Here is a 23,552-nt window from a genome sequence, read left to right on the forward strand (position 1 = left end):
TTGCTTTATGAACTGTAATGTTTAGTTCTGGCTGAGAAAACTTAATATCTGAAAATACACAAGGGCAGCAGGGTGGAGCAGTTGTCCAGCCGGGGCCCCCCAGCAAGAAGGTTGTGGGTGGAGCCCCGGCTGCAGCACGGGGTCTTTCTGGGTGAGTCTCCATGTTCTCCCTGTTCCTGCTGGGTTCTCTCTGGTACTCCAGCTTCCTCCACAGTCCAAAGACATCAAGAGGGACCAGGTTAATCCAGACTCTAAATTGACCGTAGGCGTGGCTGGGAGAGCCAATGGTTGTCTGTCTCTATGTGTTGGCCCTGCCATGGACTGGTGACCTGTCCAGGGGGAAGGCTGCTGGGATAGGCTCCACCCCCACCACCCTGAACAGGGGAAGAGGATGTGATGGGTGGATGAAAATAAACAAATATGATAAATATGCATCAACGTCAAGATAAATAGAAATGTACGCCCAATTTTCTCCTCAAGAGGCTTCAGTTTGAGAAAATGGAACATAGATACATGTTACCATGCTGCTTTTTGACTTTTTGCAAATCAAGAGAAAGAATCAACAGGATAAAACATGATGCTGCAGTGGGATTTACAGATTTGGGATTAGGAGCCTTGTGAAAGCAGAGTGAGGCTGTGTGGCTGCCACTTCCATCTCCATCTGAGAGCAACCGGATTAAACCAGGATCAGGTCGCTCGCTGGCGTTTTACTAAATGAGATTAATGTCTGCAGAAAATATCAGTCTTCATACATCATTTAATCTGGTAATGACTCATCAAATCGGCCTGTGTGGTGCGTTAAACCTGTTAGTTTCAATTATGAGGCAGTTCAGTCTCAAGTCATCATCACACCTTTCACATTCCTCCTTTAGTCATTGAACTTCAGGCCTTTTATGTCAGAAATTCAATTTCTAAATCAGACAATCAGATGGAGCAGCTGAATGTGTGTCAGCGCCTTCTTTGCTGTTAAATCTTATAAATTCACAGGATGATCATCTGCTGCTGCTGGAGTCCAGTTTGGTTCAGATCCTGGACAAAATAAAAAGAATCTCTACATGCAGACTCACGCTAGTTAGCTTAGCATAATGAATAATAGAGGGTGGGAAGTGTCAGCATTTAAAAAGTACTTTTCCAACACTGGCCTGAAATAAGAGCCAACACATCAGATCCACCAGTAAACAACAGACTGGTGGATGGTGGAGGTTCAGTTCTACATCAGATCCACCAGTAAACACCAGACTGGTGGATGGTGGAGGTTCAGTTCTACATCAGATCCACCAGTAAACACCAGACTGGTGGATGGTGGAGGTTCAGGTCTACATCAGATCCACCAGTAAACACCAGACTGGTGGATGTTGGAGGTTCAGGTCTACATCAGATCCACCAGTAAACACCAGACCGGAGGACGGTGGAGGTTCAGTTCCACATCAGATCCACCAGTAAACAGCAGACTGGTGGATGTTGGAGGTTCAGTTCTACATCAGATCCACCAGTAAACACCAGACTGGTGGATGGTGGAGGTTCAGTTCTACATCAGATCCACCAGTAAACACCAGACCGGAGGATGGTGGAGGTTCAGGTCTACATCAGATCCACCAGTAAACACCAGACTGGTGGATGGTGGAGGTTCAGTTCTACATCAGATCCACCAGTAAACAACAGACCGGTGGATGGTGGAGGTTCAGTTCTACATCAGATCCACCAGTAAACAACAGACCGGTGGATGGTGGAGGTTCAGTTCTACATCAGATCCACCAGTAAACAACAGACCGGTGGATGGTGGAGGTTCAGTTCTACATCAGATCCACCAGTAAACAACAGACCGGTGGATGGTGGAGGTTCAGTTCTACATCAGATCCACCAGTAAACACCAGACTGGTGGATGGTGGAGGTTCAGTTCTACATCAGATCCACCAGTAAACAACAGACTGGTGGATGGTGGAGGTTCAGTTCTACATCAGATCCACCAGTAAACAACAGACCGGTGGATGGTGGAGGTTCAGTTCTACATCAGATCCACCAGTAAACACCAGACTAGTGGATGGTGGAGGTTCAGTTCTACATCAGATCCACCAGTAAACACCAGACTGGTTCAGTTCTACATCAGATCCACCAGTAACACCAGACTGGTGGATGTCAGAGGTTCAGTTCTACATCAGATCCACCAGTAAACACCAGACTGGTGGATGGTGGAGGTTCAGTTCTACATCAGATCCACCAGTAAACACCAGACTGGTTCAGTTCTTCATCAGATCCACCAGTAAACACCAGACTGGTGGATGGTGGAGGTTCAGTTCTACATCAGATCCACCAGTAAACACCAGACTGGTGGATGGTGGAGGTTCAGTTCTACATCAGATCCACCAGTAAGCACCAGGCTGGTTGATGTTGGAGGTTCAGTTCTACATCAGATCCACCAGTAAACACCAGACTGGTGGATGGTGGAGGTTCAGTTCTACATCAGATCCACCAGTAAACACCAGACTGGTGGATGGTGGAGGTTCAGTTCTACATCAGATCCACCAGTAAACACCAGACCGGAGGACGGTGGAGGTTCAGTTCTACATCAGATCCACCAGTAAACACCAGACCGGAGGACGGTGGAGGTTCAGTTCCACATCAGATCCACCAGTAAACAGCAGACTGGTGGATGTTGGAGGTTCAGTTCTACATCAGATCCACCAGTAAACACCAGACTGGTGGATGGTGGAGTGGTGGAGTCTTAAAAACCTGGGTTGCTAACAAGAGTCTAGAGGAGCCCACAGAGGTCATGGAGGTCATTAAAGGTCATCAGGGGGAAACACAAGAAGCCTGAAGCTTAGTGGTTGTGACCTTGAAGTCATGTGACCCTGGTGTAGCTCCTCCCTAGGCTAACGTTAGCTTAGCACTGCTAACCGTAGCATCCAGGCTTCCAGCATCATCAGACGGTTCATTAGTGAAGATGATCTTGATGAACTAAACCTGGAAGATCATAAACTTTTGTTCACCAGAGCTGATTTACTGATACAATCACATGGAGCGATCCTATTGGCTGCTGGGGGAGGAACCAGGAGATGACCACTTCCTGCTGGTGGAGGAACCAGGAGATGACCACCTCCTGTTGGACTGCAAACAAACCTCATCCCTGATATGCTATTGACAAGAACACTGACACTTACAGGAAGTCAAAGCTATAATCCGTTGTTGCTTTGCTACATGAGAGCCTTGTGTTCCTCTGCTCTCCACCATTTGGGGTAAAACCGTTTTACTAGACAAAACAGGCAAATACAAATCTCATGACTTCACATTTTCTTCTTGGTCATTTCGTCTGTCTCTCCTTGGACGTTATTGTGTCCCATTTCCACTGTTGCGTTCAGTTTTTAGTCAAAAAAGCCCCGTCAGTTCCAGGCCTCTCTGCTCTTTGATTAACGCTCCATAGAAACGGAATCCTACAGGGAAAGTAGCACAAATGAAGCTGAATTCAATAAATGTAATTTGAGATAACATCAGAAGATTCCACAGATTAAAAAAAGAGAGAGAGAAAACCCTCTCCTGCTTGGCGAGTACAATCACCAGAGCGTCTCCTCCAAACTTGGAACCGTCCCTGAAAATATTTTCTGATTGCTGGAGGACTTTCCTGTGTGAACCATCTGCCGGCGGAGAAACATGACGTCTGCCATGATGCTGTCAAGGTCTCTTTACCAGAAATAAACCTGAAGAATATGAGGACATCTGGTTGATCCAAATAAAACATGTCCCTCATCTAACAGCACCATCTGGCCCTCCGAGCTGTAATCTCCCTAATTTATTATGGTGTATTTTTTTTCCCTTCACTGAAGTGAATAAACGCTAAATCACTGCTCATTAATTAAACACATGTTGTCACTTCTCCTGTGGCAGTTGGCTGAAGTCAGCCTGGATGAGACCAGGGATCGGGTCCCCGTCCATCGCGGACCATCGGGAGGTGGAATTTATTTGCGGCCTGATTCCATCCTGATGCTGTCCAGCGCTCTTCAGGAGACATTTGCATTTTGAGTCTTCAGCTTTTGCCCACTCACAAACGTCCACCTTCCTCCAGAGCAGCACGGAATCCCAGCGTTCCTTCAGTCACCACAACTGATCAGCGTTGCTCTGTCGCGTGCACAGCAGATGGATGAGGCATGCGGGGCCGAGAGGCGAGGCCACGGCCCACCAACAGCCAGCAGGGGGTGACTGCTTCCTCAGACAAGACCTCCTCCAGAGCGCTGCAGGGACCTCGTGCGTCTGCCCGCACAAAGTTTGCATGGCAGGGTTGAGTGTGGGATTTGGATGGAGCAGAGCATTGAAGTATCTCCAGTTCTTGTTATCACAGGCCTGATTTCAGGTGCGTAACCCTAACCCTCAGACGTGGGAGCGAGGGACCCGGCCCTCGGCAATGAGAGCTTGTCAGACTGCGGCGCTACAGTCAAACTACATGAACCACAAACACCCGTGACTGCAGCGACTTTTTTAATGCTGCTTTTACAGGTTCATTCATGATGACTCACTGTATCGGGGGAAAAAAGCCGTCACCAAACCAGCTTCGTTACTCATAGATAAGTCTCATTTGTGGTTGGTGTCACATGCGGGATTGGGGAGGGGGGAAGTAGACCCAAGCGCAGACAGTAGACTGGTGCACAAACGAGGTTTTATTGATAACGGGGAGGCTGGAGACTGACGACTGGACTGGAGACACTCAACATTAACAGGAAGCACGTAACACATAACTAAACGGACGTCCACAAAACGCAACGGACCCAGAACGAACAGGGGAAAACACAGGGGTTAAATACATGAGGGAACAAGGCGCAGGTGTGGAAATCAACCAGGTGAGACACATAAGGTGATCACAGGAGGGAGGACAGGAAGACCGGACAAGACTACAAAATAAAACAGGAAGCACGAGACAGGGATCGTGACAGTTGGTTCTCGACCAACAGCGAGGTGATTCACCCCGGTAGCTCAGGATTACAAAGCTAATTTTTGTGGAGAACTTCTGGGTTGATTATCCAAAGAAAACAGGAGAAACAGCAAACTTCTGCTGTTTTCTTCAGATAATGGCAGACTTTTTTTTGTCTTCGTGAGCTAAAAGTTTCATTTTTCTCCTTATTGATCCAAATATTCACCAAAACTTTCCATTTGCAAATGGCAGGTGGTCTCTTTTCAGTTTCTGAGCACGACCCCATTGAAGGCACTTTTATAGCTGCAGCCATGACTTGAACGTCATCCATGTCTTGTCTTCTCTGCTGGTGTTGAAATGACGGACTGATGTCATCACTTCTCTGAGGTCTGAAATGGGATGTTTTTGTTTCACAGTTTTAGAGATTTACAGAACAATGACTCACCAATCAGCTGTGCTCACAGGACCCTGACTCGTGTGTCTTTGTGTTATAATCAAGGCGCCCCCCCCCCCCCCGACTCTCCAGCCGTCACCTCTCGGTTGTGAGTGAATCAACTCAGCAATGTTTCCAAACTGCAGCCTACTTCTGGGTGATAAGTCTTCTATTTTGGGCGCTGTTAAGACAGGTAGCATCACCTGGGACCGAGCAGAGCTGCCATAAATCACGGCGTTCAGCAAGAGAAGCACAGAGGAGGAAGAGGAGGAGAGGAGGAGGAGGGTAGAGGATAAGATTAGCAGCAGGACACGTTTCTTCTCCAGAAGGTAGAAGCAAAGACAACACATAAAGGAGCTCTCGAGGAAGCACAGATTAGAGCGCCGTGATAAAAATAGTGACAAACTCTCCTCATAGCAGGATACCCCCCCAACACACACACGCGCACACACACACACACACACACACACACGCACACACACACACACATACACACACACACACACACAGAGTCTTTGAACATCTCAGTATCAGTCCCCAGTTTTGCTGCTCGATGATGAGGAAACAATGCGGTATATATGAGATTTTTGGGATTCTCCAGATGTTTTGGAAGAGCAGAAACACAAATCCTGATGTCCTGACATGTACTTTTCAACATGAACAAAACGTGAAATTTGAAACAGACACAAGTAATAATAGTAAATATCAGCTCAGAGCCAAGCCAGCTGCAGAACATCAGACAGCAAAAGAAGCCCGAAGTCATGAAACTAAACTACTGAAGCACAGGTTGATCTCCAGACTCACACAGACGCTCTTAGACTTCCACCTCATCCTGAGGATCGGCCCGCTTCCCTTCATCAGACTGGAGACCAGAGGATGAATCCGTGTGCGGTCTGAGTCTGTCGGCTGAGCTCTGCATCCATCAGCTCGCTGCTTCCTCAGCAGGAGGATATGAGAGGCGGCGTGGAGGATGGCAGCGCTGACGGAGCGCCGGCAGACGCAGGTCAGGATGTTTTTCCTCTGATCCGTGCGAGCTCTGTGGGCAGACTTTCATTATAAATGAGTTTATTATTGACATACGAGAGCTTGATGTCTACCACTGAAATCTTACGTCACATAGGTGATGCAAGAAGAGGAAGAAGAGGAAGAAGAAGAAGAAGAAGAAGGAGAAGAAGGAGAAGAAGGAGAAGAAGCCTCTTGATGTGTTTATTGACCAGTGCCAGGCCTTCATGGTCAGGATATCTGTGGCTCATTTTTCAACCTTGTGGTCTTTTATCCTGTCTTTCATTTCTCTAAATGCATTCATAAGTATCCTGTGCTCATTGTTTTCCTGTGGGAGGACAGAAATGTGAAGATTCAAGTTTTTGTGATGTGGTTGAGGACAAGCGACCACTTCATTGTTACTCTCCGGACCAGCAGGGGGCAGCATGTAACCAGTGTGTTGTGGTGTCCACTTCTAATGGAAAAATCAAGGGAATATGAACTTCCTGAGCAGGATTCTTCCATGTGAGGATGTTGTGAATGTTCCTCAAAGAGCCAATTAATGAGGAATAAAGACCAGACTGATCGGTTCAACTGCGAGGCCTCTGAGGTCACAGCAGGGAGACGTTGTGCCAGAGGTTGTCCTTCGTTTTCAGACAGATCTCTGGAAGACATTGTTGGTGACACAAACTAAAAGCAAGTCAAAATATGTCACCTTTGTTTTATGCCGCGGTGACCGTGACCTTGCCCTTTGACCCTTGACAACCAAAAGCTTTGTAGTTCATTCTAAAATCCCAAGCGATTCTCTACAGGGTGTCCGGAGTCACTGGGATGTCCAGCAGACGGACGGATGGACTTCCTGAAAACATCCCGCTTGCAGTCCTCAGCCATGAGACCATCAGGTCAGACATACTGGGAGCTGCTGAACGCCTCACCAGTCCATCTCTGGGTTTTGGGTTAAGATCCACAAACAAGATGGGATTTGATCAAAACATGTCAAACATCTTCCTGGTGCATTAGAAACGTCTCAAACAAAACAAACTCAGGAATCCTCAGGCTTTGTGTGTTTGGACGTTGACGTTGCCATCTTTCTTTCGTCTTATGCATGCAAACATTTATTTCACTGTCCATGCACGTTTGTCTGTGTGTGCGTGTGTGTGTGTGCGCGTGTGTGTGTGTGTGCGTGTGTGTGTGTGCGTGTGTGTGTCAGACTGCAGATTTCTCTGACCTTGGATGCCCGTGAAGCTGCTGGAAATGCGCAGCAGCTCATCAAATATTTACGGCCTCATCTAATTGAGGGTTTCATGTGGTCTTCCTTCCTGTGGCCTCGGGTGCTCGGCTGTAGGCTGCTGGAGACGAGAGGAAAACACTTGAGTCCAGACTTTAAACATGGAACACACCGCTCACGCTCCATCCCATCATCAGCACCTACACAAGGTGATACTTTGAACTTCCTGGGGCCTTAAGAGTGACATAAAGTGTTTTGTAGATTGAATATTTATGTTTTCAGGAAGCCGTCATTGATCATCTGATAATTATTGCAATTTATCAATTGCTTGTTTCATAAATTAAATCTTCAAAGGAACACGCAGACTTTTAGTGAAAGACGAATCATGTCCATCGTCCACCGAGACAGACAAGAAGACAGAGCCCCTCCTCCAGGGAGCTGAGACCCAGGCTAGTTAGCTTAGCACAATGGCTGGTGGTGGGTGGGAAGTTAGCATCAGCTAGCTCAGGTCCAGGATGCTAGTTAGCTTAGCCCAATGGCTAGTAGTGGGTGGGAAGTGTTAGCATTAGCTAGCTCAGGTCCAGGCTAGTTAGCTTAGCCCAATGGCTGGTCATGGGTGGAAGTGTTAGCATCAGCTAGCTCAGGTCCAGGCTAGTTAGCTTAGCCCAATGGCTGGTAGTGGGTGGGAAGTGTTAGCATTAGCTAGCTCAGGTCCAGGCTAGTTAGCTTAGCCCAATGGCTGGTAGTGGGTGGGAAGTGTTAGCATCAGCTAGCTCAGATCCAGGATGCTGGTGTGTCCAGCAGGAATCCTCCTCCTCCTCATCATCATCAGTAGCAGCAGTTGCTCTTCTAGTCCTCAACAAACCTTTGGTTCTGTTGACCCAAGTTCCATTGTAGCTTTGGAGGTGCTGCGTCAAATCACTGCTCCCAGTCGGGAAAGTAGTTCCGGCTACGTATCCACTCTCCTGATATTAATGCAGGCAGAGACGGAGCTACGCTAACACTTCCCACCCACTACCAATCACTGTGCTAAGCTAACTAGCCTGGGTCTCAGCTCCCTGGAAGCGGGGCTCTGTCTTCTTGTCGTGTGGAGACGATGGACAATAATGTTTCCTTAAAGACAACCAGAGCCGATATCTGACCCTCCACCACCTGATTTCTATAAGGTGAAACATTTTTTACCAGAAGGGGGCACTCTGCTCTCCATTCTCCCACAGACTCTCAGAACAAGCCTCTAATCCAATAATATAGTCCAACAAAAGCAATTTTTTTTAATAGAAAAGTGGTCTTGGTTCCTTTTTCCTTGATGCTTTAATGTCCCTGAATGGAACACTGCTCACATGTCATAAAGCTGTGAGGTCATTCCGAGCGCTCCCGTCTCCAGAACAATCTTTTCCTCAGAGCAATAAACAGCATTTCCAATCTGATAGTCCTATTATGGCGCCTGTGGAGTGGAAGCCATTCGCTAACACTGACTGTTGAGATGAAAATGTGTTTATGAAACTGCTTCTGTCCACGCTGATGATTTTTTTTGGCCGTGATAAATCGGTTAATCTTCCTCTTCTTCTTGCAGCATCTTAAAAATGTGCAGTGTCGCCATTTACATGTAAGAGAGGATAAGAAGCAGATGAGGTGATACGAGGAAGTTCACCTGCCTGGTGGCCCTGGGAGGCAATAATCACAACCGAGTTAATTTGCTGCGAACAACAGAGACCGTCACTGCCGCTCGCCCTGTCCTCGTTAGCCAGCGGCGAGAGGGAAACACGAAACATTCAAAACACAAATAAGAATGAACTTTGACTCTCAAACTGTTGTGTCTTGTAAATCTTGCCTTTGCAGTGGAGGGGTTTTAATGTGGATTAGTTTGCAGCGGGGAGACTTTTGCACGGGGATTTTGATCAGCAACCCAAAGCTTGATGTTCCGCATAAAATAAAAGCTAAATCAAAAAGCATTTGATTTGATTCAAAGATATGAAGTCTGGCCAGTTCATTCCAGGACGCAATGGTACAGAGGCTCAAAGCTGACAAGAACAAATAAATCAGACAGAGGAACTCTCTGACCAGCCTGCGAGACTTGAAGCTATTTTACTTTTCATTCACGACCCTCGGCGGCTGCAGAGGCTCCCTGCATTTAAAGTCTCATGAGAGAACTTATTTTGACCTTCGATGTAGTCCTGCAGACAGGAAGCAAAGCCTGATGGTTATTTGTGGCTCCGTCCCAAACTGGCTTCCGTCCACTCACCCAAATGGGAGCTGGAGGATAAATTTAGCCCAGCATGAAGACGGATTTAGTCACCAGATGTCAAATAATCAGAATTGCATTAAAAACCCTGATGGTACAAAAGTATTTTCTTCTTCGTGCTGCTCTTGAAGCACGTAGAATCTAATTATTCACTATGTGGCGACAGAGTGACACGCCGCTTGTTGATTTAACGTGAGAGACAAAGTGGAGCAGCAGACAAACGATGTTTTATCTAACGTCACCCTGCCACTGACTGTCAGTTTTCGCCCTGCAAAGGAGCCCCGGAGGTTCTTCATCAGCTGAGAGGAACAGACGGCGGCCATCGTACAGTGTCCAAATTAAATGCCTTCCACACGGATCTCCAGGGTATATCTGTCCACCGACTGAATCCTCCACCTTCATATACGGGTCTGTTCTTTTTTTTCATGTGACATATTATTTTTGTGTGGTCATAACTGGTACAGCCACTAGATGGCGTTGGTATTTCCACGTGAACGTATCACGAACTCAACACTCGTACTGACAACCTGTCGGAGGGCTGAAGTGAAGCCTCATGACCAGGACAATTGTTAAAGTTCAATCATGATCAACCTTCCGTAGCCCTGCAGGCTCGTATGAGTGTGAAACGAGTTCTGCGGCGCCGACGTGTGAAAACACACAACACAACTTGTGACTTTGTATGAAAATGTGCTGCTGCAGAGAGGAGGTTCCTCGGTCCACCTGCTGCTGAGTGACGCAGGCGGAACACACACACACACACACACACACACACACACACACACACACACACACACACACACACACACACTGTAACCCAGCACTTTGCTGATGCAGCAGAACTACAGCCAGTGTGTCTCTCCATCTAAACAGGGTTACTGAGCGCTCAGCCAGAGTGGTGCAACATGACAGTGGAGCGTCATGCTCCTCGTCGCCTGGAGGCCTGGTGATGCATGGAGCTCTGGATGGACCTGACGTCTGTGGTGTTACCCACGTACCAGATGGAGGGCATCAGTGGTGTGTGTGTGTGTGTGTGTGTGTGTGTGTGTGTGTGTGTGAAGCTGTGAATCTTTTGAATGTGAGAAAAACAGACAGGAAAACGAGGGCAGAGGAACATGAGCACTAACTAATCAGCTATCACGTGTTCATCAGCTTGGTCTCGACCACTTCCAGCTAAAACGGTGCGTGATTTTTCACCTGAGTGTTTAATTTGAAAGAAACGCCAACTGAGCGTGGAAACGACTGTAGTTAATTGAATTCTTGACATGACCTGATATAGACACTCATTAGGTTACTACAGCATGAATAGGGTGCACTTTGGTGCTTGTGGCTGCACGCTGGCGGTGACTCACCAGCAGGCGGTTCTAGTGTTACCTGAAAAGCTTTGCACCTGAGAGGTGTGAAAACATGAAGAGCTGTCACTCTGCCGAAGCTTCTCCATCCCGTAAGCCCTGCGAGAGCCAGTTATTCTTGTCCCATCCATCCATCCACTTTCTATACTGCTCACCCATACAGGGTCGGGTGGGTGGAGCCTATCCCAGCTGACGTTGGGTGAGAGGCGGGGTTCACCCTTGACGGGTCACCAGTCCATCGCAGGTCCATCAGGAGCAACTAGGGGTTCAATATCTTGCTCAAGGACACTTGGACATGGTCACCGGAGGGAGGGAGTGGGGGTCAAACCAGCGACCCTTTGGTTTCAGCTAAGTGGCTTCATTCCTGTGACCACTAGGTGGTGCGACGATGTGAATTCAGTTTGCAAATGTCTTCAGGTGAGGACGCTTGCGCGCTTAAAATTGCTTTAAAGTCTAAAAGGAGGGAAACAAATATCCCTTTCACGTCAACCCAGCGTACGAGGCTGGATTTCAGTCAGCGTGTCACCAAGCACAGGCGAGAGGCTCACCAGTCGGCAGAGCTGACAGGATGGTTCTCATGTGTTCAGCCTTTATTGGAGAGGGACTGCACATATTAATGAACATCAGTAAAATATGGCTGTAAACATGCCAGAGTTAGCAGAGATGCTAACAGCCGGTCTAGACACCACAACCAAGATGTCTTACATAAATAGAATATGACTTTGCGGTAAAAACAAATCAATTTACGTCACATATTTTAAGGTTGACATCCTCTCCCTCATCACACCATCTTTGTCGTATTTATTTCTCCCACTGAGGAGGAATGTGACACGTGGTTGAAACCTCAGGAGGTGGAGTTGATTCGGAATGTTTCGAAGGGAACTGAAGAGTGAACGCGTTGTTCCATTCATGCTAACGTGTTCCCAGTTGTTTTGACCCTGAACGTGTTCGCCGCGTTCCTGAGCATCTCGTGACGCGATGATCACGGTGACAACAAAACCACAACAATCTTCACGCCTCAGCTGTGAATTTTCACACAGATCCCGCTGTGCTTTTCTTGTATGCAATCAGCTTCGTGTTCCAACATGGGATGATGAAACGCATCACTCTTCACTCGTCACTGCGGCCCAGCGACGACCCTGCAACCCCAACAGCCTCGTCGCTCGTCTGCTGCAACCCTCCAACTCCCCTCAGAGTTGCTGGGTTTCAGTTTGTTTTTTTTCCCAAAATCAAAAGCTGAAGAAAAATCAGATTCTCCAACGTTTCAGGTTGGGATTGCAGACGAGTTTGTGTTTTTATGCCTTTGCTCCAATGAGAGCTGGCGACTGGAGGCTTCGTGACATCAGCTGATCTGATCGCCCGCCCTGTTTTTGTTCATGCAGTAGCTCAGGAACATCGCTTCAGTTGGGATCGGGATAAGCAGCGCCGGTGCTGGATGGATGGATGCCCTCTGGGATTCAAGGATCAACTGAACACGTTTTGGAGGTCAAAGGTCACTGTTCAGTCACGTTGCTGCCACATACAAAATGGAGGCTGCGTCTGTTGTTTAAAAGCAGTTTTGACCCTCAGTCTGAACTCCAGAACATCTGGGGTCCCCACAGTGGTGGCACATGAACATACACCAACAATTACGCTGCCAAAGAATGACAGATGATTTGAAATGTAGAATTTCTTTTTAAGATATAGAGAGAGACAAATAATGGCGTGGTTTTACCCGTACAGTAAATTTGTAACACAGAAATTTACTTGATAATGGCAGGCTGACATTAAACCTGGAAAGTAAACCGTGGATGTGAGGTTCTCCTGTGGCGTCCCGCGTCGGTCGGCCATGATTCAGAAGGAAGCAGCCCACAGAGGGACAGGATAACGGCACTGCAGTTTTCAAAGTAAAAGAATCCAGACGGGGAAGTGTTGGAAAAATACTTGATGGTGAGGCTGGAGCTGAGAGTTGCATCACTGATATTCTTGATACCTCAAAGATGTGACTTTCGTATTAACACTATATTCTATGGTTAGAAAAACACCAAAGCACTGCAGCATGTGAAGGTTTGGAGTTCTGATCACCGAGAAAACAACCAGCAACGAGAAGAGGTAACGATGTATAAATACTTTGTTCAGTACTTACAGAAAGTAGATTTTCAGGTGTCTGTATTTCAATGCACCACTTTTCTACTTTACTTCCTCCATGCCAGCACAATCATCTGTTGTTCCCTCTGCACATAAGACAAAAATAATCAGACAAACAGACAAGAGTTTTAACGTCGGGGGCAGGAACCTCTCCAACGTGTCTGCCAAGCATGAAGACGTGAACATTCAACAGTGACCTTGAAGACAGCCTCCATATCCACACGTTCAAAAGAGAAGCAGACATAGCGACACTTGCCGGCTCATGAAGAGTTTTTTTGCAAATACAAATTAAAAAAGGCTCTGTACTTTTTACTTTTGAGTAAATGTACTTTATTTCCTTTGCAATGTTAAGTTCAAGTGCAAAGACACTTAAATGCAAATACTCGAGCAGCAGAGCACCTGAATAAAATATTTTCCACCACACGTGTGTGTACTGTTGGCAACTTTGTAAAAAATACAGCAAAGAACGGGAAGCGTGGCCCCGCAAGGGGGTTATCAAAGTGGACTGGTACGATATTTCCCTCTGAGTGAGCCACCTCGTCACGAGACGATCTTTGTTCAGCAGCAGGAGTGTGTATGGGGCGCATGCGCAGCCGCATCCTCCGCTCCCCCAGCGCACAGCGGTGACAGCACCAGCAACCTGCCCGGAGACCGTCGCTCTTTCCCCGCCGCTGCGGTTGCTCCCGTTGATGCCGCCGGCTTCTCCCTCTCCGCGCTGTGAGCCGCCGTCCGGATTCAAACTGGAACCACAACTGGACTTTATTGCTTTCGCGGAACCACAGGAACAAGACGGAGGCGCGGACCCCCGAGCTGCCCCTCTCCCGTCCTCCTCCCGGTGCTGAGCGGACCGTCAGAGGAGGTAAGTGTCCGCTGTCCCGCACGGTCCCCCCCCCCCCCCCCCACGCACACACACGTAAAACCATAAAAACGGAATAACGAATAACTTTTCTGCCGGTTCGCCGTCCCGTCCTGCACGCGCAGCTAAACGTTCACTTTCTACCGTTTTTTTCCCGCTAAATCCACCCCCCCCCCCCCGCCACGATGCTGAGGGAGCACGCGCGTCCACCTGTTAGTACCGCTCCCGTTACAGTCCGACTTCAAACCCTCTCACTTGAAGTACTTCAGTCGTAGTACTAGTAGTACATTGAACTTATACTGCAAGAAGTCCAACCCTGACTCGGCAGGACGTCCTGCTGTGGTGCTGAGGAGGATCGAGGAGATGTGATCGATACTGGCAGGCAGTATTGATCAGTAAAACTCAAAGTTTTGCCCCCCCACCACGGTTAAAACTGTGCTTTTTACTGTTGGTGGTTGCTGCAGTTGAAAAATCCTACAAGTTAAATGAAGAAATGTTGTCGTGTGTTCAGGTTTAGATGGAAAAACGTGGGTTTGTTTGATTTTTCAGGACCTGGGGACACTCGTCTAATTTGGCACAAAAGTAACGGTTTATCCCAAGAGAACAAATGATGTCGTCACCAAAGAAGAAAATGAGAGTTTAAATAAACCAGCACCGTTTGTGTTGCTAAAGAGGGTTTAAAGCAGTGTTGTGTTGAGTCTAGTGACACCTCGTGGTGGAGTTGCAGGCTGCACCTCCTGGAAAGCAGGATTTTTTCATTTTTAACACATTGAAAGTGGTTGTGAAAATAGAAGTCGTAGGTCCATTTTTGTTGTTGATTTAAGTGAAGTCACCAGACGGGAGCCTGCCTCCATGATGCAGCTGTGACATCATCAGATCTGCTGCTGGATGACTTTCAGATTGAATGAGTTGTTTGTTGGCTTGAACAGGGAATCCAAACTGTGTTGAAATTGCGTCATGACGTAGTGTTGGGATCCCAAAGACCCGTTTAATCCGGAACCGGAACGTCCGTGTGAGTCTCTCCGAGGTTTGACGTCGTTCCCTGGAGGTTTTTTCTTCTCTCATGACAAAATGACCCGATGACTGCAGGCTTGCTGAATGGCCGCTTCGTCCGGCGCTACGCCCCAATCACAGGAGGGAGGAGTACTTGTTGACCAGGGGGTTTGTTTGGATCGGTCCAAACTCACCACAGCTGCTAATGGACGGGCCGCCACCTCCGTGCTGGCGCCTACACGTCACTCGGTCTCCCACTCGGCTGATGGAGGGACTGGTAATCTCCCACCTGAAGTTTCTCTGACACTTTAACTAAGAGGCGTTAAGTAGGTCACAGGTTTTCTCATGTTGTGACATCACCGCTAACTCGTTGCCCCCGCCGCCGTGATGTCGCTCCACGGACCAGGAGTGGAAACCTAACGTGTCTCGGTCATCCAGCTGTTTGACTCTCGCCGTTTCCCTCATGAAGCTGATGGTCCGCCTGTTGCCTCTGAGTCACGGGTTCAGGTTTCGTCCTGGCCGAGCGCTCGCTCTGCCTGGAGCAGGTGGCTCCTCTGAGCCTGCGGAATGTAAATAGAACTGGTAACTGGAGCCTCATGTTCCAGCGCCGCCGCTCTGCCGGCTGCAGCCTAACGTGTTGACCAGGATGCGACGCTGCATCTGTAAATGGGGATCAAGTGTGTGTGACATTTTGTTTTCAATTAGACACGTCCTCCCTTGGATGGAAAGAATATGCAAATGTTCTCAGTACAGGAAACGGCGTGTTCAGGCTCTGGCGGCAGCTCAGTCCCAGATGTCGCAGCAGCGTTTCATTTGCATGTACCGAGGAGCGAGGGGCAACACTGGAGCGCCGGTCCTGCAGGACCCACATCAGCTCAGTACGACAAAGTAGAAGCAGATCAGCGAGCCGCCACGGCCCTGCGACGACACGGGAGCGCACGAGAACCACGAGGTCCGCGTTTCCTTCGATGAGGACTTATGACCAACAACACGAGTACGCGAGGCTTCTCTTCATGTCTGCCTCCAACTTTTTTATTTTATAGCGTCACTGTTGTTAAACCACTTTGTATTGGTGACTGAATACTGTGAGCTCAACAACTGAAAGGAAAACAAAAATCGTTTGTTCTGTCAGTTTTATTTTATTTTGTTCAAATGGATTTTATAGAAGTTCGCACCTATCTGATGATGCAACGGTTAACAGAGCTAAGCTAACGTTAGCCTATAGAGGAGCAACACCAGGGTCACATGACTTCAAGGTCACCACCTCTAAGCGTCAGGCTTCTTGTGTTTCAGTCTACGTTTAAAGTCTCATTAGCCACTTTTTAAAGACGTCGTTGTGGAACGTGGTTTTATTTTGTGGAGCAAAACATCTGATGCTCGTGTGAACCTCTGGCCTTATCTCAGGAAATTAACAAACATTGACTTTGAGATGAGGGAACACTTGTAAGTATTTAGTATTTGTTCCTAAAATACGCAGTACTGGAAAGCTGAAATAGTACACATGTCATTGCCATCCCGTTACTGCTAACTTCCTGTGCCTGCTGAGACCGAACGCATGAGGCTGCATCCCCGGCATAAACAGTTCCTCTGTAGCTGTGGTCATTAAAGAATTTCCACCATCAGCGTTTAGCTACACAGCTGCAACAGGCCAACCGTATCGGACTGTAACCTTATTAATTATGGATTGATATAAATAATGCCAGCTCAGCATATTGGTTTCCTCTTCCTGTTTCCAAGAACATAGGAGTGTTGCTGGTGGGGCTGCAGTGGCCGCCTCCCTCAGTGGGACTGAGCAGGTCTGGTGAGGTAAAAGAGTGAAACCTGAGCAGAGTTTCTTGCTGCCATCAGCTCCCTCCTCTTATTTCAGCTCATCCTTCCCCCTCATGTCACCAACGCTGCACTTCCAACCTCTGAAAGTGGCATCTTTTAAAGGCCCGGTGATGACAGAAGCCAGGGAATCTGATCCGAACCGGCTCTCTCTCTGACTTTGGCCAGCTCAAATAAATCCCCCATCATTCCGGACACAGTTGTTTTTATGAGCGTCCCCAAGGACGCGTCTTCTCCTGATCCGTTTGATGTGCTCTGAAAACAGAAACCCTGCAGCACTGTGGATGTGTGAACTGCGGTTGCTGCCAGTTGGTCGCTTCTGCCAGCCATTGAACTGGGACGCCAAACCCCACATGGGCCTCCGTCACAGGGCCACCAGCTCACAGGTCTGAGGCTGTGAGTGGCCTGCTATCCGCTCAGCTGTGTTAGAGTCAAGCAGGCCGAGGCCGAATGAGTGAATGAAGAGGCAGCGAGACAGTGCCACAGCACCAATTCCGGCCTGTATTGCAGCAGTAACCAGAGGCCTTCAGCGAGCGCACACCTCCACCAAGGTGACCTCAGCCAAACCCTGTCCTCTGCCGAGTGCGGCGCACTCAGGGATCAACGCCACGTCTTTCTAACCTGCCTTGGTCAGCGGCTCCCTTTAACACGCATGAGCACGTTAATCCCAAGCGGACGAGACCAGGATGGCCAGGTGCAGACCCCCGCCCCCCCCGTGACGCCCATCCCAGCATATCAATGCGTAGTTTTTGCAAAGCTCGTTGGGAGACGGACAAACAACCATGAGTGACAGCCTCATCTCCTGGGCTGATAGCATGAGCAAGGTGACACGTGACTGTAGCTGCCAGCTCATAACCTGCAGTGTCAGACCAGAGCATCGAGACCTGTCTCTCCTCCGTGCTGCACCCCACACTGGGTAGCTTAGCACAGTGAATGGTGGTGGGTGGAAAGTATTAGCATAGCATCACAAATGAAACGGTTCAGGAGCAGAGAACTTTGGCAGGGGCGGCGGCGTTGGTAACTTACTCAGTGTCGAGCATGAGAGGCGATAGAACACGAAACATGAACCCAACAAGCTCGATGGGCCTGGTTCATTCTGAAAGTGCAGCAGTCGCAGCAGCAGGAGTTTTTCATTTGTAATACGGCCTCTGAATAATAAATGAAGATGTATGAGTCGTACACTTGGAGCTCAGCTCATTGTTTTTACCTCTGCATCAGGTGAGCGGTCGGGATTGTCTGGCCAGATGTGATGAGTTTGCTTTTCAGAAGAAAAACACATTTCCCATCTCATGTCCAATGAAGCGTGAGAACAAAAAGAAAAAGTTATAAAAATTCTGCTGTCGGGTTCAAATCGACAAAATAGAAACTATAAGGATGTGGAACTGACGCCTACTCTTCATCTGCATGCCGTCTGTCAGCACTCCTCCACCCCAGCTCCCTTACATGCTCTCTCTGCATCCAGATCTGGTCTGATGACGACAGCGTAGTCAGATGAAGACATCACATGACCGAGGTGCCATGTAGACGGGTGCACCTCAGCGCAGTCCTCGACAGCCGCGCCGGCCCGACTGCTTCACCACACCGGTCCAGCTACTCGTTAGCATCACTCACTCTCCTCGGAGCTCAGAGTTCTGCATTATGAGCAAGAAAACACTGAAAATCCTCCAACATGACAAAGGTTTCAGAAGGAAACTGGGCCGTAGTTACTGGCGTGAACCACCGTGATGTCACGTGGGTGTGTCTTCGGTCATTAGCTGGACTGTGGCCTGTAAACAACTTTCATGGAAATATTTTCTTACTTACAGTGAGGTCAGTATTTCAGGTCTGCGTGAATGGAGCCACGTTTTCTCCTGGCTCAGTTGTGGAACCTTCGGGGGTCTTTGCTGCCGCCCCCCTCCCTCCCTTCCCTACCTCATGGGAGGTTCCAGAACAGAGGCGTACCACGAACATAAACGCACCATGGCAATCCATTTTTCTTTGTTAAATGAAAGTGTCCTGACAGAATTCCCAGTCTCGACGCTATCGTTGAATTACCAGCTTCAGGCGCCGAGAGAAGAAAAGGACAATACGTTGGATGAGTTGGTCGTCAATCAGTGAATCATCATGTTGATTAATTCATTAACCATGCAGTAGTCGTGTCAGTCGTTCTGTAGGTCGCTACATCGGAGTCCAAGCTGAGCTCAGTTCAGTGTTTCTCTTCCGAGCTGTTTTCCATTCTGGCTCCGTTGCCTGTGCTGTGAACCGGCCCACCTGATCTCTGTCAGCTCAGGTAGGAAGCGCCGTGCCAGGTGCCGTCTGTGCCCTTAACATCTCCCTCACATACAGTATCTTTAAGTGGCGCTCGGCTGGTGGAAGACAAGTGCAGCGTGTTTGAGGCTGACTGAAAAAAGACCCTCAGAGAGGCAGAGAGCTTTGCCAGCAATTTCATAGAGACTGAAATATTCATGCAGGCTTTTCTGCTCTGGCAGCATGAAAGGACAGTCTTCACATGCTCGTCTGTGCTGGCACATTCAGCCGGCTCCCCCAGGTGAAGGACACAACTCGTACACAAGTCTCAGAAGTCGGAAAAAGCATGAAAATGGGATTTTCGGGTTAGACTGATAGATTGAGCTCAAATTGTTTCCAGGGATCGTGCTGTGTACTGCTGACACTCTGAACACAACATCGTCAGTCCCAGGCAGCCGAGACATCTCCGTTTTCCATGAATTAATGAATCGTTCAGTGCTACCTGTTTGCGCCTGCTAGAACATTTGTTTTTGAGAAGTTCTTCAGAGATGTGGGTGCTGCCGGCGTGCCTCGCGGCTCGCCAGCTGTCAGCGACTGGGCAGCCAGTGTTCACGGTCCCCCGCCGACTCCAGCCATCGGTGAATCGTTTTGAAATCTGCTGCTAGCCTGGGTGCCTCCGTTGTGGCTCAGCGGCTTAGCCTCCGCCACAATCAGCGTCACTCAACTGTAGCACTGATGTCCAGTTCAATATATTCAACGTGGATCACCAGCAACAAACGCGTTCACGTCGTTGCATTGACTTGTGAAGAGGTTTCTCCAGTTGGAACGTGTCGTTTTGGACAGCAGGCAGCCCAGCCACTCCTGCGTGGCTGTTTGATGGTGCAGTCACAAGCGTTCAGCCTGGCCGCGATCGGCTCCAGCTGCTGTGACGAGGCGGCGCGTGGAGGAAGCTTCGGTCAGTCAGCTTCACAAGTGCCAGTTGCTGTTTGAGTGTCCAGTGGTGGACTTCTAGAGAGGAATGGAAGGTCGACTGACTTGAAATCATATTTTTGAGAGCCAGTCTACTCCGCCACTGGAGAAACGCCCGTGGTTGTTCAGTCTATTATAATTGATTTTTTGACAAATTGGTAAAATGTCATTTGTGCTAAACTTGGTTTGCTTTGCACGTTAAAACTTTTTTTCTAATTTTTCTTTTTTCGATTTTATTGAATTTATTGGGAAATTTAACTCTAAGTCCAAGTGGCAAGTTATTAGTAGGAGAGAGAGGTGGTGCTCCTGAACGGTCTGTCAATGGTCCTCCACTCTTATTTCTAATGCTGAAAACAGCGTTTAATGGTAAAGTGAATGAATAACGCTACATGATGGAAATCCTCAAACAAACTCATACTCCATCTCGCAATCGTCTCCCAGACTCCTGTTTGGAGCGCCCGCGTCCCAAAATGCACTGAGACGCTCTTCAACTGTTGTGGCGGGTTTGACACCTGTGACCGAGGTAGAATTGTAAAGCTGCATCATTTTGGATTGGGCGGTGGGACTCGGCCGTGTCCCCCCCCAGTGGTGAGGCTGGTTCAAGAGCGCTTGATTTGTTCTGTCCTTGCTCTTGATGGCACAGTCGTGTGCAGCTGGACGTGAGCCTTGGGAGATGAGGACGTCCGGGGGGGACTCTTGCATCCATAGTAGCATCAGTGAAAGCCGTTAGCCCAGTGCTGCTGCAGGCTCCTGCAGCTCCACCTGACCTCAGCGACCCCTGAAGGCCGCCAGGGTTCCGCCTCAGTTGAAGGCGTTGAAGCTCAAATTTCTTTCTTGTGAGTATTCAGGTTCTGACTGGTGGGGGGCACAGGGGACATTAGACTTCAGTGCTCAGACTCTTGTGGTTCATCCTGCTGGCTTAGAGGGTGACAAGTTTTAAAGGATTTTATTAATTGTGCCCCTGCCATTATTTCTTTAAAGTTTATTGATCCCTGATCAGTTTTCTGTGTGGGAAAACAAATAGACTTCAGGCAGATGAGTCTGATTGTGTTGTTGAGTCCTTGGCCTCTGCTGGGTACCTGGCGAGTCAGTGCACTGTTGTGCTCAGATGTCTCACAAAGGGAGAATCCAGGAATGTCAGTTGGCAAACAGCTCAACACCAACAACGCCTCATCCTCTGCCGGTAGAATCCCAACTCTGCAGCCTCGCAGCTGCACTCGGATTTGCGTGACGACATCACTGTGATGATGCGTGGACGATCGAGTTGTTGATACTGAGAAGTGAAGCAAGTTATCAATATTTTGCAGCAGTGGAGTCTCCTGGATGATCCGTCTGAGCCTGACTGCTGCAGACTGGACGTGGAATCAGAGGTGCAGCTCCCAGCTTTGTTTGGTACTTCAGGTGTGGAGCAGTGAGGGTGAAACGTCGTTGTCCCGGCCTGCAGATCACATGAGGTGAACAGATGCAGAGATTTGGCCTTGGCCCACGAAGGCCAGCTGGGCTGATGCCCAATACTACGCTGCTGGATATTATAATTAGACTCTTAGACTGAGATTTCATTCAGAGTACACACACAGCTCCACGGCTAGTCTGGGAACGGAATCTCATTCTGCTCACGTCCTCCGAAATATATACAACTGTGCTCAAAATGAGTCCCACGTTAGAAAGAGAGGGAAAGGTTGAGTTCATGAGAGAACCCACCAGAATACGTTCACGAGGAGCTGCACACTGTCCCCAAAACCTGAAACATCAGGATTTAAACAAACCATCAAGAACCACTGTCCAAGTGGGAAGTTGTTAAAGAATAGCAGGTTATCTTAAACGCTTGGATACACAGACAGTCGTTTCCTCTGATAGGACATCCAATAACCTCTGGATGTGGGTGGAGGAGGCAGCGTCACCCTCTCAGGCAATGTCGCCATTACCTGACACAACACAATGTTCTCACTTCCCAAAAATGTCCTCACGCTGTTGGTTAAAAGTGGACTCTGGTCCTCAGTATGTAGCAAGTACAAGAACACACACACTCACACCGCCTGCTGCTCTCACACACTGCAGGTGACCCGTTTCATGCGTCACTCACCTCTGATTGGTTGACGTTTGTGGAAGGAGCTGAAATTACATCCAAGCGGTGACGAACATCTACGCTGAGGTTATTGTCCGAACTGCCTGGTTGACACGAGTGGACGAAGGAACGCTGGGACTGTTGGGAGGCTCTCAACCGTCGCGTTCTTCATCTGAAAGCAGATTTTTTTAACATTAGGAGCCGTTGACAGCTGATTCAGGAGGACGACTGCTCCTTGCTACAGTCATGACCCTTCAGGATAGGCAGAAATATTCTCACGCGGTTGTAAGATCATTTTCACCTGGAGGTCTGGTCCAGCACAGTACTGGTAAAAGGTTCCCTTGACTGGAGGTAACATTGTGGTGCTGCAGAGACCTCTTGCCTCCGGACACGTATGTACAGAAAAACATCTTCATCATCACTCCATGAATACCACACCATCATCCTTTCAGTGGGGTTCCAGTGAAAGTGAGAAGAATGATAGAAATCAACATTCACTCTGAGATTCCAGGTCCTCTCGAAAACCCAAACACAGTCAACAAAGAACCGATCCGACCCGTTAACACCGAACTCTGGCTCGACTTGAATTCTGTGATTTCCAGTAGGAAAATACACAGTTGACAAAAGTAAAGTATAGAAGTTGGTTCTTCAGATTAGTGAGTTCTTTACTGAATGATTTTGTCTCGTAGTTGTTTGGGTGGGGACTCCCATCACAAGACTTTGCTCAAAATGACCACAGTGTCACAGCACAGCGATTCTGTGGTGATCAGTGTGTTGCAAGAGAGTTTGCAACGATACATCACAATCTCTGGGACGGAGGAAGAAAACCTTGTATTTGTACTGCATCGTGATGTCAGCTTAAAAGACACAGGAAAAGTGAGTTTAAAAACTGTCCAGCAGTCTTAGAGCGTCTCTAAGAAAAAGACACCCGTGCAGTAACTAAGTCGTCACACTGGTATGACCTCATGGCATCAGCGTCATAAATAAGTATTGATATTTGGCACCAGTGTACTGATACTGCGTCCGGAGAGGAAGTATTGTAATATGCTGTCGTGTTGATGGAGTCCCTCTTTAGGGCGCTGATACACGATGGCAGTAATCTGGCTGATGACCGCCGCTCCCGTGATTTTGCAGGTTTTTATTCAGGTCACAGACTTTCCATTGCAGCTCAGCATTTTTTGAACTGTTTGTGATTTTGAACGACTGAAATCTGTTCATGCATGTTTGTCACAGACTTTAACGTCCCTGTGGTGGATCGCATGTCTCACACAAGCCTCCAAATACGACAAATGGCACGATTCATGAATCAAATCACTGCACAGCCATCGAAGACTTTTATCCCCAAAAAACAACCATGTC

General features: G+C 48.3%; 1 protein-coding gene and 2 long non-coding RNA genes across 4 annotated transcripts in view; 2 read left to right on the top strand and 1 right to left on the bottom strand.

Annotated features, from left to right (window-relative positions):
* Positions 1-5,484: 5,484 nt before the first annotated feature.
* On the bottom strand, positions 5,485-7,680 carry LOC147259658 (uncharacterized). Its single transcript, XR_015116256.1, has 3 exons — positions 7,540-7,680; positions 6,135-6,366; positions 5,485-5,549 (listed from the first exon to the last, which is right to left on the bottom strand). It is a non-coding gene; the product is annotated as an uncharacterized LOC147259658 (long non-coding RNA).
* Positions 7,648-10,790, top strand: LOC147259659 (uncharacterized). Its single transcript, XR_015116257.1, has 3 exons — positions 7,648-7,748; positions 10,058-10,189; positions 10,652-10,790. It is a non-coding gene; the product is annotated as an uncharacterized LOC147259659 (long non-coding RNA).
* A 3,057-nt stretch (positions 10,791-13,847) lies between these two features.
* LOC147259660 (spermatid perinuclear RNA-binding protein-like) overlaps positions 13,848-23,552 on the top strand; it is a 52,957-nt gene continuing 43,252 nt past the window's right edge. Inside the window, exon 1 of one of the 2 annotated variants that reach the window (XM_086205744.1) lies at positions 13,848-14,116. The gene's annotated coding sequence lies outside the window, so the exon portion shown is untranslated. The remainder of the gene's footprint in view (positions 14,117-23,552) is intronic. The other variant, XM_086205745.1, reaches the window with a different exon arrangement.

Source organism: Aulostomus chinensis, chromosome 6 (genome assembly GCF_037954235.1).
Source record: "Aulostomus chinensis isolate RoL2024-O1b breed Wild chromosome 6, RoL_Achi_v1.0, whole genome shotgun sequence".
Lineage (NCBI taxonomy): Eukaryota > Metazoa > Chordata > Actinopteri > Syngnathiformes > Aulostomidae > Aulostomus > Aulostomus chinensis.